At 31.9% G+C, this 20,607-nt stretch overlaps 1 protein-coding gene across 1 annotated transcript in view; it reads left to right on the top strand.

Annotated features, from left to right (window-relative positions):
* LOC145277831 (ubiquitin carboxyl-terminal hydrolase 15-like) overlaps positions 1-20,607 on the top strand; it is a 353,560-nt gene that overhangs the window by 71,470 nt on the left and 261,483 nt on the right. The gene's annotated exons all lie outside the window — the stretch shown is intronic.

The raw sequence follows: 20,607 nt of genomic DNA, 5'->3' as shown, positions 1-20,607 counted from the left end.
ACCTAAATATTTTTTTTTTTTTTTTTTTTTTTTGGTAAATATCCAGATACGCTACTACAGAACACCGACCACTCTAATTTGTTTGGGGGGGGGGGATGTGATGTTGGGGCGCGCGCGCCCCCAATGTACAAAGTAAAATCTTCGGAAAATGTTAAATGGTGTTCTAATTGGTAAATGTTGGTGCGTTACTTACGGAAAATTTGATAATTCGATGTTCCAGGTAAAAAAAAAAAAAGATAAATTACCCCCCCCCCCCCTCCAACTTGGTGTGCTTTCCTTTTCTTATTTTATTTCTTTTTCAGCTAATTTTAAATTTTCCACCCAAAAAGCGCTATAATGTATTTTTGAAAATTAGAAAATTCTATGTCCTGGAAAAAAAAATCCCCTCCCCCCAACATAGTTTGCTTGGTGAAGCCGTTGTTTATGCTACAGCGTGCATGCGCGTAGCACGAACAGATGCTGCAAAATGGTGAAAGAAGTTTGTGGGTTCAGGGGTAAATACCATGCAAGCGGTAAATTTGCCCCAAGTTTGACTATCAGATTCGTTGTCAGCGACCTCAATTACCTATATAAAAAACAAATTAGAGTGGTCGGTGTTCTGTAGTAGCGTATCTGGATATTTACCTTTTTTTTTCTTGCTTAAAAAAATAGCATTAATACAGTAAGTTAGGTAAACTGACTTTTTTGTTTAAAAATGGAATTATTTCCCTTTCGTTATTAACTTTTTCTTTAAAATTTTTTTTTTTTTAATAAATATTTTGTGTTTTATATACATAAAGTACAATTGTTGAATGTTATTGTTTTATATTCGTTTGGGGGGGGGGCACAATTAAAAAATTAAGAAAGATTAAAATGAAGCAAAATTTAAGTTTCCGTTCCATTTTTACAACAACTGTAAAACGGTGCATACTCAGCAAGTTTTATCGTAATTTATAAGCATATTGAAACACTAAATCACCATTTTATTTATTTTTTTGGATAATTAATGATGGAAGTATTTTTCTGTTTATTTTCTTAACATCTTTTAAAACAAAAATAATTTGTACATTCTCTTGAAAAAAAGAATCACACTTTTCTCTACTTTCACATGTGTTCCATTTTAACAAACTAAGCCACAGCAACGCGTGGCCGGGTACAGCTAGTATTATATATATTCATTGTGAGTGTTCATATTGCCTTAAGATGTTCACGTTTATGGAGATAGCATATTGGAGACATAAACAGGGTATATATAAAGAGACAGTTCTGTATATATAATAGACAATGTACATGTTACTACAAGAGAACCAGGCCTGTAATTCAATGAGAGGAGATTTATGTATATCTTGATAGACAGTGTGTTTGACAGTTGTATATACAATATAAACCTGTTACCTTTCTCGTAATGATGAACACAGAAAAACGGCAGTTATAAAAAAACATGATGATACGTTTATTTCTTCTTCGACCGGTCGGACATAATTTTGTATTTCAGGGATTCAAAGTTGTTACAGGGTTATCTCTAAAACCTCTCGCTCCCAGAGGGTGCCTTGACTCTAACGGAGAATCGGTCTGATCTCTGTTTCTCTGATTTGACTCCCTTCTCTGGCTTCTAACTCTGATTCTGGCTTATCTAACTGAATTCATAAATCATGACGTCACTGCATGACCAAGCACGTGCATATTTAAACACATGGCACGACATACCTCCGTGTTTAAGCATGCATTGTTATTCACGTTTCTTACAAAGCCGACCCTCTAACCTAATTTTCGTAACCTACTTTACAAATAACATTTTCCATTGTCCATTTTTAAATTCCTTATTTTAATTTTTATAACAAACAAAATTCATCATTACATTCCTTTTTCAATAAACAGATATTTAACTATTTTGTGTGAGCTAAACAATTGCAATTCCACATTCCTTATTTTCAATAAAATTGTATTTATTTTAACTTATGATTGGAATTCTCAATTCCAAGTCTAGCTTCGCAAGTTTGAATCCTTGACTATCCCATTTCATATTTACATTTAACTAATTCCCTATTTTTTTACTTACATGAAAAGGGGGCAGCTCTTATCATAACAATAAAAAATATTCCCAATTAAAATTTCAAACATGCAGCAAACTATTATTTATAATCCCATTTGGAGAAAAGGTTTTTGTTTGTTTTAAACTAGTCTGTACTTTCACCTAACAATTTAATAAATGATACAAGAATAAAATATATTAAAACGATTGTATTTATCAAGCAAACTATTTAGAAAACCACTTAGAGGAGAGTGTGTTTTTTTTTTTTAACTATGTATTTTCAGCTAACAATTTAAATTATAAAAAAATGTTAAAACAATAAAAGAAAACAATAGTACTTATAAAGCGAACTAACATGTGGAAGAGAGGGTGTGTTTTTTTTTTGTTTGTTTTTTAATTTAGTCTGTACTTTCGGTTCTTATGCACTTAGCGAACCGTGCTGAGAAAGCCATTCTTAACATGAGGAGAGGGTGTTTTGTAACGCTTCTGAACTTTCAACTAACAATTTGATAAATTAAAGTTTTACGATAACTTTTTATAACTTGAAAATAGGGCAGTTCGCTAAGTGCATAAGCACCATACTTTCATCTATGGACGATAGTTTTTTAGAGTTAAATATCTACCATGCACCAAATCATTTTCAAATAAATACAAAATGCTAGAAACGCGCCGTTGAATTTGCTTGTCTAGCATTTTTTACGCTCTTTCGCCAAGTTTGCTTACTTACAGGAAACTGGTTTAGAATGCCGAATAAACGAATATTTAGATACTCAAACGTTTTAAAATTAAATCACTAGTTTTATAAATGGTTTATTATAAATACTCCCTATTTATTTCCCCTCCAAAATGATGCAATATTAATTTAATTTTTGAAAAAATCCAAAATATCGCTTATTTGTTTACGTTAAAAAGCTGAACGCGTGCTAACTAAATGTTGCAAAATACTTCTGAATATTTAAAATATTCAAACATAATTTTTACAAATTAATGTACAGAAATGGTTTCTTATCGCTTATATTGAAATTGAAGCAGTATAGTTACCTATTTAGTGAAATACCGAAGTCGAACAACTTTCATCCATTGACTCGCATATTTTCGCCGTGTTCACGGTTCACGCAATTTTGTCCAAAAGACTCCCGAGATGTCAATTTTCTTTCGCCTTGCGCATTTTTGCGAATAAAGCTAGGTACAATTTCTTAGCACCATTTTATAGGAAATTGAATAAACTTTAATTTAATATCACGTTTGCCATGGTTATTATGAATAGTTAATTCAAATTAAATGCAAAAAAAATTTTTTAAAAGAATTTTGTTTTTTCTTTATTTTTTTAATATTTGTAAGTTTTATATGTAAAGATCATTCTTTACCTAATTTTATGCTATTTATAGTTTTCTTTTTATTGGTCGAATAGCAAAAATTTACGAGTTTTAAATAAGGGGTATGATTTTCTTGATTTTAAAAAAATTAGCAGCTAGCATTCCACGTCAAAATTTTATCACTTTTGTTGGTGCTATTAAAATAAATCAGTAAAATTGAATTTTTATTCAACAAATACAAAATAAACACCATACGAAAGATGATTTGCTCTTTCATGTAATATATATTTTATCCAAAAATAAATTCAAACAAATAAAATACAGGCTGGTGAAACTAACCTAAATTTGAACTTTTTTTTTTTTCTTACAAATTCCATTCCTTTTTCAGCCTGCTGCCGGTACATATAGTAATGTAGCAATAAAATAAATTACTCTGAGAATCTGTTAAATCTAGGAGTTGGATTTATAACCTACTAGCAGGGGTACCCGGTGTTGCCCAGTTGTTTGGAGGTGTGTGTGTGTAAGGGGCGGGGGTAAATTAAAGAATATGCAAAGTAATAACCCTGTTTAAATATAAAAATAAAAACTGTTAAACTTTAAAAAATCGGCAAAACAAAAAAAAGCGAACAAATGTAAAACTTCTTTTAAAAAGAAATCGGAAAAACAAAAAGCATAAATTAGGGGAAAAAAGTGGACGTTTTCGGAAAAACAAAAAAAACAAAAAAAAACACAGCAAAAAACGAAAAAAAAAAAGGCCTAAATAACCCTTCAATTCGGTTGCGTTTCACCCAGTAGAATTAAAATTCCATTCCAGTTTTTTTAAGCAACTACAACGTAAAGAAAACCCAAACTGGTGTTCCTTCGTAACTCTCTTGTGGATGATCCCGCAATGGTGTTAAGTGGTGGCGGGCGAAGGAGGAATTTATTGGAGAGAAAAGATTTTACCACTTCCATTGATCTTAACCGATTTTGGCAGTGAACTCTCAGCAGATAGGAATCTACGATTATCGAGGAAGTGGATAGGTAATAGGCCTATAATATACCTCTGATATTGTGCTGGAGTTTGTGCGTATTACATTTGCATGAAGTGTCTTGATTTTTAATCCTATTAAGGTGAAAATCAGAGGGAAAAATATTAGTTCATTTTATATATAGGGATTATATTAGGGATTACGCTACCTTTTAGTCTTATGTTGTAAATGGACAAGACACTGTTCAAACCTCCATGAAGAGTTTTTTCCCATCTGAGCCAATTTAGGTCATTTTTGAGAGTAGGATTACATGGCTTATACCATTTTTCTAGGTCAAAATTTAATGGGAATTCAAAAAAACTGTCTAAAATACAAAATATGGCCTAGTTTCAGGGATATGGTAGCTTTTTCAAAGTGTGGTGTAATATTCCTGAATTAGAGACTGGTTTCCCAAACACAATAATAGCTTCGCTCTTTTAACTTACATCTCATTAGAAGCACAAAATTGAACTTTAAAATATTTTGCTTCATTTCAAAAAGACAAGAAGAATTATGGACCAATTTTCAATGCTTATGAAAGATTTTGGGAATATAAGGGCTTCAGGTGCTTTTAGTAAGATAGAAAATATTCCAATGATATGTCTAACACCAGAAATAATTAAAACAAATAATTCAAGAAATCACAAACTTGCAAAGTGATTAACTGTTTAGGTTAGTTAAGTCAGAAATAACACAAATCATTGCAAACAAAAGAAGTCACTTTTGTTACGAGGGAGCATTTCTATAAAATAATAATAAAAATCAATAAAACAATTTAAAATATTCTAACCAGTTCTAATCAAATTCTAACCAGTTCTAATAATCAAATCTCCAAAGTTTTTAATTCATGAAATAGTTTAAAAGCCAGAGTATAATAAAGAGAAATTTTAGAAGGATCTAGAAGTTTTGGAATGATAATGTCCCAGAAGATTCTGCAATTACCTAGAATGGGTTATGGTGCCATACAAATGAGTGGAAAGGGAAGCAGATCAGTTATCAGTTCAAAACCGATAAGGTAACTCCGGTCCCTAATTTGTGGATAAGTCCAGCTGAAAGAATAAAAAAAAAAAAAAAAAAAAAAAAAAAAAAAAAAAAAAAAAATTTGAAAAATACATCCCCTCAACTCACGGAAAGTTTGCAGAAATTGCCTTCTGGATTAGTGGTAAATAGAATTTTGAAATTTTCTCATTGACCAAACATTTAAAAGAAAAACAAAAAGAGAATCTTATTGTCATTGAATTTCATTATTAATAAAGTGAGTAGTTGGGTCTGCTGGCTGTTCTTAATTTTGACTACATTTCGTAACCTCAACTCCCTCGTCCTGTTTTTTGACCCGAGTTTCACCAAGCCATCATTTATTTTTGTATTGATAGTAGTAATTCTAAACAGTATCTTATGTTAACCAACCTTTTCGTTTGTTTTATTATTGTTGTAAATATTTATGAACAAATCTTTTCGTTTATTTTGTTATTGTTGAAAATAAAGGAAGATATAATTTTCCTAAAATCATATTCATATTTTTAACTAGCATGGGTACCCAGTGTTGCCCAGGTCGGCATAAAGTTCCGTTTTGAACATGCCTACAATAAATACTAAGGATATTAATCATTTTCATTGTGGGTAACGTCGATACCCCCTCCCACACACACACACACACACAATTTCAAAAATAAAAGAACGGATAAAAACATGTAAATGCAATTGCCCCCAAAAAAGTATGTGATACCTTCTCTACCAGGTGAGATTCTAGCAATAGTAAAAATTATTTATTTATGGGCGTCTGAAATGGCTACCCTTAAAAAATATGCGAAGGGAATGCTGTATTATATCAGAGCACACTTACACATTTCCTTTACCCTATCTCCTTCCTCTTTGCCGTTGATGGCCGTTCAACAGTCGACCAAAGTAAAAGATTCCTAAGGAAATATCCTTATCTCGAAAGTTCTTCCAACAGCCGTGAAAAAAAAAAAATAAAATAAAAATATTAAGTTTTCTTGAAAAAAAAAAACCCAAAAAAACCCTAAATTTTTTTCCTGTACTTTCATCTAACAATTACGCTTTTTGTAAACATTTTTACATATTTTCTTTATTTATATATATATATATATATATATATATATATATATATATATATATATAAAAAATTTCAGTTTGACCTGGGTGATAAAATAATGTGTGGTCTAAATTTGGATTAAAATCCAAATTTTCTCATGCATATTTTCAACATCATTGAAAAAAACTTTTCCATGAAACAGATTTATATTTGGACCTTTTTAGAGCCTGTGACTTAGTTTATCAGAAAAAAAATATTTCAGCTTCAGAAGCCAAGTTTCTTTACAAAATGAGGTGTATCTTTACCTAATGCATCAGATTTTGTTGAATATGGCGTTTTCAGATCAGTTAATGGTATACTGTATTGGAATGATTGATTTTCCACATTTCGTTATTGCATTGGCAACCCTGTTAAAGTTAAAAAATACTCAAATTTTTGTAAAAATGCGAAAAAAAAAAATCTTGTCAGACATAAATCTGCAATTTAGCTTTAAAAAAAAAAAAAAAAAAACTATAAAAGCATTTTGGGCATCGTTTCTTACAGAAGTCTATCTACTTCCTTGCCGAGCTCCCTCATTTTTTTGTAATAAATAATATTTGAAATATGGACTTTCTTTTGGGTGCCTTGAAATAAATCATGGTAACTTTTAAAGAAAGGTTTATTTATAAAGCTTTGAATTTTTTTTTTTTATGCTAAATTTTTATTTTATTGAATCAAAAATTTTATTGGTAGTTTTACTCATCTTACATAGTTTTTGTTTGGTTACGTTTCTGTTATAGCCAATAATTATTAATTTGATTGAAAATAGTGAACATCTTTTGACATCATTTATTAAAATAGATCAAATATGATCCATGACCTAAAGAATTACAGATCATTAAATATAAAACGCGTGTCTCATTTAATGAAATTCTTTTAAGTTAGCATAAAAACTGAATATTTATTTAGAAAATGAGACGAGAGAGAGAAAGTGTTATAGAAACAAAGTAAGAGAAAAGAAAGCACACTTTTGCTATTAATGATTCATGTGGAAGGAGAAATTAATCGTATTTTAACCTTTGTGTTGCACAAGAGTTAGAGACAAGGTATGTTTACATTATTTTTCAAGTTAATGAAAAAGTTAGCTTGAAAATTAAAAAAAAAAAAAAAAAATGTAAACTGTCTCTTATATTACAATTGCATTAGAATATCAATCCTGTTGGGGAAACCATGCTTTATTCAATACTATAAAAATTGTACTTTAATGATTGAAATTTTTATAAAATTATATTAACTGAAGTTTTCAACTTAAATTTTATACTTCACTCACCAAATTGTAGAATAATAGCTCATAAAATGGAATGCTTTTAAGTGAATTAACAGTGTGAACAACCGTGACCTTTGTAAGGCCAAATTAATAAAAAATGGCATCATGCCTGAGGTCCTAGCAAGCTAGATCTGTCAAACACTGTCAATACTGAATGACTTTTTTTTACAAAAACATTAGAAAGTTGCATTGTAAAAGAGAAAAATAAGAAAAACAAAATGAGAATTCAAAAAGGAAAAGTTGTTTTTCTATGAAAGAACCTTCTGTAAATAAACATTTTGTTTTATGGATTTTGTTTATTTCTTTAAAAAATTGCATTTAAGCATGAAAATAAAAACAAAAAATAACACGATTGGATTTATACTGAAATTAAACTTTATTCAATGTAAATTAAAAAGCAAAAACAAGAATTATGTAAAATTGTATGCTTGAAGCAAGAGACAGATACTGCAAAAACTGAATTATAAATTTAAGGAATAAAATTAAAATCCAGCAATAAATTTTTAAAATTAAATTTAAAGAAATAATTTAAATACAAAGTTACTAGTGCAGAAATATCTTTAAATCAAGTTTATAGAAAAATCTGTTGGATAATTTAATTAAAAAATGGGTTTCTAAATGTCATTTCAACACAGTCTGTATTCTGCATAAATATCAAAAATTGATTAATTAATGAATCTTGGGTTCTTATTTATAATTCGTCTGGATAAAAAAAAAAAAAACACAATACAGACAAATCTTTATAATGTATCTACCGGTCATGCAATGAAGATATCATATTCCAAAAATCACGTAAATTGATCAAATATTTAAATAAAATTTAAGTCTGAAGCCACCATGTTTTTTTATGTTAAAATTCAAGGGTGGACAACCGTGGTTTTGGAAATATGAGATCACCAGGCAGCTCTATTCAACTATTGAGATTAAATGACTCTTCCATATCAACTGCCTGTACCAAATTTTTTCTCAAAACTCAATGGTAGAACTTGTTTTGTAAAACTGGACGTTGCAGATGCATATTTATAATAGAAGTTGAAGATTTCAAAAGTGTTCTCACTATTCACACTTGCAAAGGATTTTCAATTTTACTGTCTTTCATTTGGGGTTAAGTTGGCTGTAACTATGAATACAATGCTCACAGGATTGCCAAAAGTTTCTGCCTAGTGATATCATTACAGGTACATCACAAGAGGAACTTCTGTGTCACCTAACTTCTGTGCTGCATCAAATTTAATATGAACTAGCAAGGCCACCCGGCGTTGCTCCGGACTGTATAAGACAATGAGAAAAATTTTGAACATACCTGTTATTTTTAGAATAGAGGAAGTTTTTATGTCTATGTATCATTTGCCATCTTGAGCAAAAGAATATTTTACCTACCCTAGGACGGGTATTACACAACATATGTATGGAATAATTGTACCTTCATTGGACAAGAAATTTACAGCACGTATGTAAAAAAAAAAAAAAAAAAAAAAAAATCCTTACCTAGGGCGGGTAATGTACAGCACATTTAAAATTACCATAAGTTTATGTTGTGCTAAATTTTTGGTATGTCACAGGTAAGAGTGTTTGTTTTTACATCAGAGTGCTATAGTGGAGAAGCATCGGATTTTTTATATGAATGTTATACTACTCGAATATATTACATGATTTTCGATTTTGATAACTTATGTCACAGATCAGAATTTTTGTTTTTCATATGGGTACTTCACTGTACAAGTACCTTATTTCCTGAGTAGGATACTGTAGAAGTACCATTTTTTTCTAATTTAAAAATGTAAAAACTCGATACTTTTAATTTTCTGTTGTGCTAAATTTTCTGTGCATCTAGAGTAAGAATTTGTTTAGTCATACTATTCGACTGTGATTTTCGGTTTTAATTACTTTTATGCTCGTCACAGGTAGGATTTTATTTGTTTTTCATATGAGTACTATACTACACAAGTACCTTATTTCTTGGGTGCAAGTACCTTATTTATAATATATGGATGAAACTACTCTATGACTACATAATTTTCTGTTGTGCAAACTTCTATGTATGTCATAGGTGAGAGGTTTTTATAATAGTGCTATAATAAAGAAGCACCTTATTTCTTATGTCATACTACTCAAATATATTATATAATTTTCCATTTGGATTACTTTTATTGCCACAAGTAAGATTTTCTTTGTTTTTCATATGGGTACTATACTGTACAAGTACCTTTTTTCTAATGTAAAAATGAAAACTCGATACGTTAATGTAATTTCCTGTTATATTTTCTGTACGCCATGTGTAAGAATTTGTTTATTTTGTTATATGGGTGCTATAGTGAAGAAGCACCTTATTTCTCTAAGTCATACTACTCGAATATTAAACGTGACTTTCTGTTTTAATAACTTTCATGTATGTCACATGTAAGATTTTCTTTTTTTCAGGAGTACTGTACTACACAAGTACCTTTATTACTTTAATAGAATTTCTTGTACGAGGGGCGTGCAATAAGTAATGCTCCTGACCCACTTCCAGTTGTCTGATCTAGCTGAAATTTTGCATGTGCAATGATTTATATATCTACGGGTTATGTGGCAAATTACAGCTCTGAACTAATTGTGGTTCCTGTTTAACAGGTGTTTGAACCGAGTCAGGTGTGAGATGAAGCCTGTTAAATGTCGAGCAGTGATCCGGTTTTTGTATTTGAAAGGATGCACACTACAGGAGACTTTTTTTTTTTTTTTTTACATAGGCGTGTGCAACACTTATCAAGGCCGATAGGCCACTCAAGGATAAGGGTTAAAGAGTGTAGAGTAGTCAAAAGGACAATATAGTAATCGATAGTAATGGAAGTTCGGTAAATTTGTTAACTTAAGAAACTTCACGTTGGACTTGAAGACAACCATATTATAGACAGCAGGAAAACGGAAGACAATTCCACAGGCGTGCAGTTCTTAGAAAGAAGCTTTGATCATGGAATCTTAGGCACAGATAAAGAGTGGGGAAAATTATTGATGTTTTCAGCTAGTCTAGTGTTTCTTGTGAAAGTTTGGCGAGGGGGGACCATAGATTGAAGCTCAGTTGAACACTTTCCATGAAAATAACGATAAAGCAGAGACAAACTCGCAACATCTCTTCTGTGAGATAGAGGTTGCAGCGAAGAGAAAAGGACATCTCTCACCAGGCCACAAAGTCTATTTTGAACCCTATCAAGGCAGGACAAGTCCTTTCTAGCAATCCCTGCCCATATGTGGCAACAGTATTCCATCCTTGGACGTATCTGGCTCTTATAGAGAATTGCATCAGCAGTGAGATATCTACTAGATCGATAGAAGGATCCGACCATTTTTCCAGCAGCCTTGGCAACAGATTTGATGTACGTATTCCATTTAAGATCAGGAGTAAAGATCAAGCCCAGAAGCCTGTCAAAACTTGAGGCCTCCCCAAGACGAGAGCCATTCATTTTAATTGATGCCAGATGGGGATCAGAACGTTGATGATGTAAAGATAGAAGCTTGGTTTTAGATGCATTAAAAGTAACCAGCCACTGCTTTCCCCATTGTACAACGTGATCAAGATCAGAGGAGAGAACTTGGTCGTTTACTGTCTTAGATGTGCTACCATAGACTTTTGATGAAAGAAACTTATGATGATAATGCCCCATCATATGACCCTGTAAAACGCTGGCATCGTGAATTCAAACATGGCCGGAAGTCTGTAGAAACAGCTCCCAGATCTGGTCCCTCCCCCTCTTTGCCATTGGTCTGTGGAAACTATCATTCATGGCCATTTGCATATGCATAAGGTGTTTGCCAGATGGATTCCCAGGTTGCTCTCACCATTCCAGAAGCGAGAACACGTTGAGTGCTCGAGGATGAATTTGAAGATGTGCCAAGAAGATGAGTCAGTTTTTCAAAAGACTGATTACACAGGATGAAACCTGGGTCCATCACTATGATCCAAAGACCAAAGCCCAGTCAATGCAGTGGAAGCACTTGGGCTCACCACCTCCAAAGAAGGCAAGGGTGCAGTCCTCCGCTGGCAAGGTCATGCTCACAGTCTTCTGGGACCAGAACGGAGTAGTGATGACAGATTTCCTGGCAAAGGGTACCACAATTACAGGAGCCTATTATGCTTCACTTTTGAGGAAATTAAGAGAAGCTATCAAAATCAAGAGGCGGGGGCAAGATCAGCAAAGGTACCCTCCTCCTGCAGGACAACGCTCCAGTCCACAACTCATATGTCGTCAGGTCAGAAGCACGGGCGTGTGGTTATGAAATCCTCCCCCATCCTCCCTACTCTCCTGACCTTGCACCCTCTGACTTTCCCCTCTGACTTCCCCCTCTTCCCAGCCATGAAGTTGTTTTTGAAAGGAAAGTGTTTCCTAGATGATGCAGCCTTGATTTCTGAAGTCCCATCGAGGTCGGAGGACCAACCTGGGGTGTTCTACAAAAACGGTCTCCAGAGCTGCATCAAATGATGGGAGAAACGCATAACTCTGGGTGGTTCCTATGTAGAGAAAGACTAATAACTGTGCCAAGTTTTGTTGCTCTACTGCTATGGGAAGTGGGTCAGGGGCATTACTTATTGCACGCCCCTCGTTCACATAAATACATTCAAAAGTGATCATTGTATGTGATTTTTGGAATATGACTGCAAATGTACGAACATATATAATACATCAAATTTATAATTAGTATAGGAGTGAATCCAATACATACAAATGTATAAGTATATACATGTATACTAATCATTCATAATGATCGGTTAATTAGTTTAGGAGTGAATCCATAAAAATATATAAACATAATTATAATGCACAATGATCGGTTAATTAGTTTAGGAGTGAATCGAATATATACAAATATATAAACATATACACATAATTAAAATTCATAATGATCTGTTAATTAGTTTAGGGGTGATTCCAACTTTTTAAAACTTTTTATATCACATATAAATCGTAATATCTCACAGTTAACAACGAAGCTCGCCTGTCTATTTAATTTGCTTGATTTCGGGAAGATAAATATTCAACATTTGTTGCTCATCGCATGTGGGTTAGTCTTTTTCCTATAACATCTTGGAAAATAAAAATCCTGCAGTCAAACATGACCTCATTTACTCATTAAAACAGGCACCTGCCAAATCCAAGTAATTAAATAAATTCAAACATGTTTCCGTTAGCATCTCCCGGTGGGGCAATAGTTAACGTTGCACGTTTTTTTGGGTTTTTTTTTTCCCACACTTTAATTTACAACTTTGCCTCAAGGGTTCGGGTTCGATCCTCATACTTACTTTTTTTTTTTTTTTTTTTAACCCCCCATCCCCGAGTTTCCACACACACCTCCAAACACCCGGGCAATACCGGGTACCCCTCGCTAGTTATATATAAATGTGAAGTGATTGAAAATAATAGAACTAGCATGTATTTATAGACAATGGCTGTCAATTTAAGGACAGATTTCGCAACAATATAACCTCTTTTAAAATAAAAAAAATTAAAATTAAAAAAATAAAGGAAACTAATAAGCAATCAACATCTTTTGGCTAAATGGGTAAGAGAACTACCTAAAATAACATTAATAGAATAAAAATAAAAATGGTCAATATTAGGAAGTGCAAGAAAATATACATCTGACAAATCTGGGCGTTGCAACCCTTTTACTCTCAAAGCTTATATAGTAGTAGTTATTGAATAAATGACAATTCTTGCGATGCTGTTTGTATAGAAGTAAATATTTATTATTCTGCCTAAAAAGAAAAAAGGTTAATTAAATTAGTTTTTCTGAAAACTATAGAATACTATGTATAAACAAATAGCAAAGAACTTCTAATTTTTTAAATAAGTTCATGCACGAAAGGGCTTAATAATAAATGATTGTTTCTACATAACGAAACAGATGTGTAAAAAATGTATCGAAATTTTAACATTCTGCAGGAGCTGTTTTGCATGAAATTGGATTCTGGAATGTAACTAGTTCTTAAATATATATAACAAATAAATGACAAGTCTATTTTCCAAATTTCATGATGTTGACCATCTTACATTGACATTCACAATTCCTGACAGCAACTATTTCGTAGCGCAAAATCATTCCTTTAATTACATCGATCAGTAAATCTATCCTCTCCTTAACTCCTCATAAGAAATTATCAATCCATCAAAAGAAAATAAAATGCATTTGGGCATGATTACAAAATCCGAAAATTGGAAGAGAAGTTGCAATACTGTCTATTTTCTTTTATCATGCCATTTTGAATTTACTTTACAGTCACTAAAATTTAAATTTCCGTATTAATAAATTGTATTCATTTTGATATACACTACTAAAAATATTTTATCTATAATTAATCTATATACATTTACTTAGATACTAATAATTGTAATATATATAACGTCTATATTAATTTTTATATGAAACTAATTACAAAGTATGTATTTTATTTCCAGTTGATTTGATCTAAATTTTATATCCATATAGAATTCAGTTTTTTTTTTGTTTTTTTTTACTATTTTAATTAAATTTATTATTGCATAAGTTATAATTCTTTTGTCATTTAATTATTTTTCATTAATCTTAATATAAAAATTTCCCTTTGTAATATTTTTATCGTAATTTGTTTAGAATCAGTTTACGGTCGCTAATTCAATTTCTAATTCAAATTTTTTTTTTTTTTTTTTTTTTTTACCTTTATCCAACCTAGTTTTATTAAACGTTTTTTTTTTTTTATTTATTGTATTTATAACTAGCAGGACCCATGGGAATTCCATGGTAGTTAAAGGCTTTTAAAATACATCAGTAAGAAATTCCTTATTGTTATATTACAAAAATGAGCGTATGGAAGCAAGAACAAAGAATTTTAGTTTAAACTTTTATTGAAGGTCAGTGCTATCGTAGCTGATGCTGTTGATATTGTCAAGAAGTACCAGTGATGACTGAAGCGGTGATGGGGACGTCAATCAGCTGCTTGGAGTAAGAATAGTGCTTGAATGGCAGGTTCTTGGGAGTCGATGGCAAAGGAAGAGTAATCTGGATTGCTGCTGCATATGTCGTTTGGTATGAGGTCAATGACGGTTGGCTGCTGCTGATAATGTGGCTCAGGACATTGCTGGGGTGAGGTCAGCGGCGGCTGGCTGCTGTTAATGCTGTGGCTTGGGCTGCTGCTGTGACCAAGGCGTACCACCACTGACTTAGGTGACGTTATTGATAGCTGGCTGCTGTTGCTGCTGCTGTCTTAGGCAAAGTCGAGGTGGCTGGCTGCGGCTGCTGGTGTTTGGGGTGGCAGCATTGTTGGATGACCTCTCTGCCTAGCTGTTGAAAATCTGCTATATTTACACTTGGCCCGCAGATGTAGTTGGAGGCATGCTAGGTCCGGGCATCATTTGCATTTTAGAGTTAGTTTCTACATCTTAATGTATGGGATGGAGTCATCTGTTTAGAGGGTCATGTTCATTTGTGGTATCAGATTGAATTATGTTAATGTATGTGTAGGAGGGTCGTTGGCTGTGATGTTCCTGGTTCAAACTTAATTCTTTTTTCATTGAATGGTTGCCACTAATTGTTTTCTTGCTAGGATGACTTGTGAATTATGCGGTTGATCTAGACAGAAAAAAGAGGCTTTGACACTCTTATGTGCATTTGGTATTTCTGTAGTTTGTGTCGACAAACAGGGTCTGTCTCAGTGCCGCCATTGTTGTCACTATCACTACTGCTGATTTTGTGTTTTGCTTGTGTGATATGACTAACAATACATATGGACGATGAAATGCTTTGGATAATCAGATTTCAAGGGCGTTCTGCTAAAATAGTCAGATTTTAAAAACTAAAGCACTCCAAGTTCAAAATACCACCGTTTTATTTGGAAATAAATATACTTTCAAATGTATTAATAAATAATATACATTATAAATTTTAAGAGTTTGGAGTGAATAAGTGATAAAAATGTTAACATACAATGCCATTTTCGCTAAGATTTTGTAATGACCCACCGTTTTGTAAATGTCTGTACTGCGCTTGTATTGAGAATTTTGTCATGAAATTTGGAAAATAACTAGATGTCACTTGTAATAGGGTGTTCGAAATTCTTGTGACCACTCATTTTTTTGTTATGTTAAGACTTCAACATAAGTACTGAAAATTAAAAAAAAAAAAATTCTTTGGGCACTCACTGTTAAATAAATCAATCTTTTTAGTGTTTTTAATCGTTAAAAGTGTAATTGTAGCTTATTTCCTCTTCTGGTAGCAAGCAATTTAAGATCATGATACCTGGAAAAATAAACTTTTCTATTTTAAAAGTATCTAAAAACTATCTGTAGTAGCAGCAGCAATACTATCAGCGAGAGAGCATTGTTGTAAATTTTTTTTTTTTTTTTTTTTAACTTCCAGAATGAATTAAAAATTAAAAAAACGAAAATATGAAGATAAATGTTCTTACATATTTAGTTGGAACTATTTGTTATTAGAATATACATAGTTTAATTAGAGCTATTCGGTTATCAGAATATATAATTAAAGCAATCCCAACCAGTCCAATGTTATTTCTGATCAAATTTTAAATCTTTATATGGTTGAAAAGACAAGAAAATAAGCTTTGTAAATATGTAACTTGCGTACACTTTTATCCATTGTATTAGTTTTTAATGGTGAATTAAATAGTGTTTTGTACATTTGAAATATAATTTATTTGGCTTCACGTGTGAGCAGTACCCCCCCCCAATATTTTTTTAGTCTTTTACAATTTTTTTCAGCGAATTATAATTGAATGAACACTAATCTACCCAATTATATATATATATATATATATATATATATATATATAAATAAATAAATGCAAAATCAATATTTAAATATTTGTAGGAGGTGCTCAGTCTCTAGTGAAGTTCCTACTTACTTGCCTTCCCACGAGGTCAGTTAGACACAAGGTTGGTTTTTAATGTGGGGAAAATCCAGCTTCCCAAAAAGAGGCAATCTGGATAGGAACAAAAATATCTGTCATGAAGGATTTCTCCTCCACTGACAGGACAGAAAAGGCTAAGTGTAGCATCTTGGTGGAGAGTCCAGGTGGAGAAATAAAAAAAAAAAAAAAAAAAAAAAAAAAAAAAAAAAAAAAAAGCGTCTTAAACTAAAAAGTTTAAAGAAATAATGTATCACTTGGACAAGATGTAATCTAAAATAAAAACCAAATTCCTCCAAAATTTGTGAACGATTTGTTAGCTTTAGCATAGTGTTTTCTCCCATTTAAATAGGTGGGTAAAAAATATTTGATACTTTTCCAAATGTCACGTTTTGTTAGTGACGTCACTTGTTTTAAATAAATTTTATTTTTGTCTGTTTGTCGTACTTGTAAAGTTCCACATTTATATAAGTTTACATATTTAAAAGTAATTTGATGTTCAAAATCTAAGGTATAACATTTTCAAAAGCCAATAATTATGAATCACTAATTGTAAATATGGGTGTCAAATACCCTCTTAAAAAAACAAAAAAAATCCCTTAATCCTACCTCCAACCCTAGGTACGAGTGGCAAGCCTCCTCCTGAAACCTCTAGTCCTAACAATAACATTGTCCGAGTGGCAAGCTCCCCACCGAACAAAATTCTTTAGTAAGCTACCTATGTGTTTAAAAAAAACAAAAGAAAACAACAAAAAGAAATTAAAAGTTCCTTCCTTAAAGAAAAGTGCATGATTTATCTCCCAATAAAAAAATAAATTGATCAACTTTCCTAGAATGGTCTTAAAATGGTGAATTATTTTAAGTTTGTGAAACCAACCCACACTCTAAATTCTAAAATTGTTTTTTTTGTTTCTATCAAGTCTTCAGGATGTTCACACATAATTTCCCTTAGTTCTAACCCCCCCCCCCCCTCAAAAAACACATAATCGTCCTTAGAAAAAAACAAAGAAAGAAAGTGCACTGGATTTCTCCTATAGAAAAAAAAATGGTTAACTGACCTAAAAAGCTGGAATGACACAAAATCATTTTACATTTTTTTGTAAAATAAAATTTGTTTATTTTTCATTAAAGTTTTTCAAGGTGTTCACATATAATTGCCTACAAAGGTAAAATCACAAATGTGGAGGAGTGGTCATATGGGGTGGGGGTTAACAGAGGTTAATACCTTCTACAATAATACCAAAGAAATATTGCAATATATTCATTTTTAAACAGTCCTAGATTTCGATTTCAGTTTCTTGTACATAAAATGTATTACAATTCAACTTTGAGTTCTCAACTTTTCTTTTAACGGATACATGGCATTTTAAAGGAATTGCAGCATATTTATGTGCATTTACTGCAGATAATTGGAAACCATTCCTTTCAAGCAATTTTCAGTAGCATATTCTAATTCCTAGCACAAAAATATACTTCTATGGTAAATTTCATTGCTTAATCTTGTGTTTTAACAAATATTTAACATTTTTACTGAAAAAAAAGTGTAAAAGTGACAAAACACGTATGATCTTAAAGAAGGAAAAATATCCAAACGTGCAAGGCACACATTCATAACTTCCTTAATTTTAATTGGATTTTAAGATTTAAAAAGATTCTTAGCTCATCAAGCTCTTTCTATATAAACCAATATTGAAATATTTTAAGCCATTTCAATTTTTCATGCGTATTGCATTATCACATAAACAATTACAATGAGGTTAACCTTCAATAGAAAACTCAGCGGAATAACACTATAAAACTCACACTGTAAATTAAAAAAATTGTGTGACGTTGAACTTGTTGAATTGTTTGTTCAGCTTGTCCACATCAATAGTAAACCTGTTGCTCTCCAGCTAAACAGTACACATGATACTATTCATGCATTTTATAGTCAGAAAGAAGCCACATTGCTTCTGGAAGTGATGCATGATAGATATTGCTTGACTTCATCTCTTTCTGATCGCATTGTTTCTTCTTGGTCAATATTAATAGATGAATCATGGTTATTAACCTCCATTCTAGCACTATATTGTCCTTTATAAACATGTATTCTATACTTTTGATTAAAAAGCAAACTAAGTCAATTTGCACTCGATATTTTCTCAGAAGAAATTTGATAAAAGGAGCTATGTATCTATTGTCAGCAGTAAAATTACCGACTTGAACTGAGTCACCATTATTTCCACGTTTGTAAACCGAATATCCATTTAATGTTTTCTACTGTTTCTCCTCTAATGCATTTGGAAAACTTTTTGGCATAATTCTTTATTCATACATGTAGAATTAGGATTAACTGCACCATATGGACCATTTATTATTAAAGATTTAACTAAATCACAAAGCTCTGGATATTCAGGTCCACAATTGCATCAATTTGTTGACCTGTTCTGATCTTATCCTGATCTCGCAGCATTATGATCAAGTGACAGTGTGGTAGCCCTCTTTTTTTTTTTTTAATTCAATGACATAAACATATACAACAGGATCTCCCAATACATGTTTGTCTTTTAATGTCTTTCTAAAGTTCAAAGTGAAAAATTAAACAACTTGGGGTCATCAGAACTTTCACAAAATTGACCTGACTTAATAGTCAGGTCAATTTTGTGAAAGTTCTGATGAACCCAAGTTGTTTAATATTTTAGGACATCTTGGATTACATGTATAGGTAAGGAATAGGTCTGGTTTTCTGTATTTACAGAAAACTGCTATTGCATTTTGATAAAGTTGTTGAAGATTCCTAGATCTTTCTGGAAATGAAGATGGTAGAATAACTGGTACACCAGGATCGCCATCTTAATTCCTTCCCAAATGATACATTAAGCCAGAATATTGAGCAACTCTTAGTTGACTTTGATAGCTTTTAATAAAGTTCAATCTGCAACCTTCAACTTTCACAAATGCATCATCTACATATTGTTAGAATAGTTTACCAGATCTATGGATAATACTGAATTCATCTCTAAATGTAAGGTAATAACTGTAATACTCTTGCATTGTCATTTGTTTGTGAATTCTTGTTTGCTGTTCTGGCCTATGTTGCATGTTTATGTGCCACCCTTGTTTACCATTTGGAAACAATACGAGATATATCATGGTGTCCAAGTTTCAAGACAGATAAGAAATTCGGTGTTTTGGTTGAGAATGTGGATAAACAAAAATATCTCTTAGCAGGTGGAGCACCATCCTCACCAACACATACTGCAGCTATTTTGTTTTATTGGATTGTTAAATCTTTTGATATCTGAACCAGCGGTGAAATGCATCAAAACTCTCCTTGACTTTACATTTTCACTTCTAATTCAATCGCTCTCATATTTTTATAAGCTTAGGCATAAGGATTTTTTTCCACAACTGTGGCTGTGGCTATGGTTTCAAAGACACTTTGAATACGTTTATTAATTACACCTGAGTTGAGTTGCTTCAGATGAGTCTAAAATGTAAATTTGTACATATTTTATCTCTTCTTGATTATTTGGGTGCAGATTAGTGGTGGGACGATTAATCGGAATCGTTAATCATAAGAATCGTGTATTTGGGGGAGGGTATCAGAATCGCATCGTTAAAAAATACCTTAGATTTACGATTCTCTTATATTTTTAAGTTGAACTGTTTGTTTGAAGTGAGAGCAATGCTCTCAAAAATTTGATAAAAACGTCCTAGAACTTTTCATAACATATTTAATATGATGTACAAGAATTTTAACTACTTTAAAGGTAATCTTTATTTATCTTAATGAGTTTCGAAATTTCTTTGAATCTTTTTCTTTAATTCTTTGAATTAAAAAAAACTTTTTTTTTTTTTTTTACTTTTAGTTTAACTTGCTTTTATATTTCACCATTTCGTAAATGCTTCTCTACATTAAAAACCGACCTTGTGTGTAACTCTGCACTCGTGGGGAAGCAAGTAGATAGGAAATAATATGGCGGCTGAAAAACGTTTTTCGACTGCCATAAAAGCATTACAATGCATTTAAACCCTGAAGAATTTCCGCCATGCG

This window comes from Euprymna scolopes, chromosome 6 (genome assembly GCF_053919585.1).
Source record: "Euprymna scolopes isolate OS-2025 chromosome 6, ASM5391958v1, whole genome shotgun sequence".
NCBI lineage: Eukaryota > Metazoa > Mollusca > Cephalopoda > Sepiida > Sepiolidae > Euprymna > Euprymna scolopes.
The sequence above is the reverse complement of the archived record's forward strand: the minus strand, read 5'-3'. Positions and strand labels throughout refer to the sequence as shown.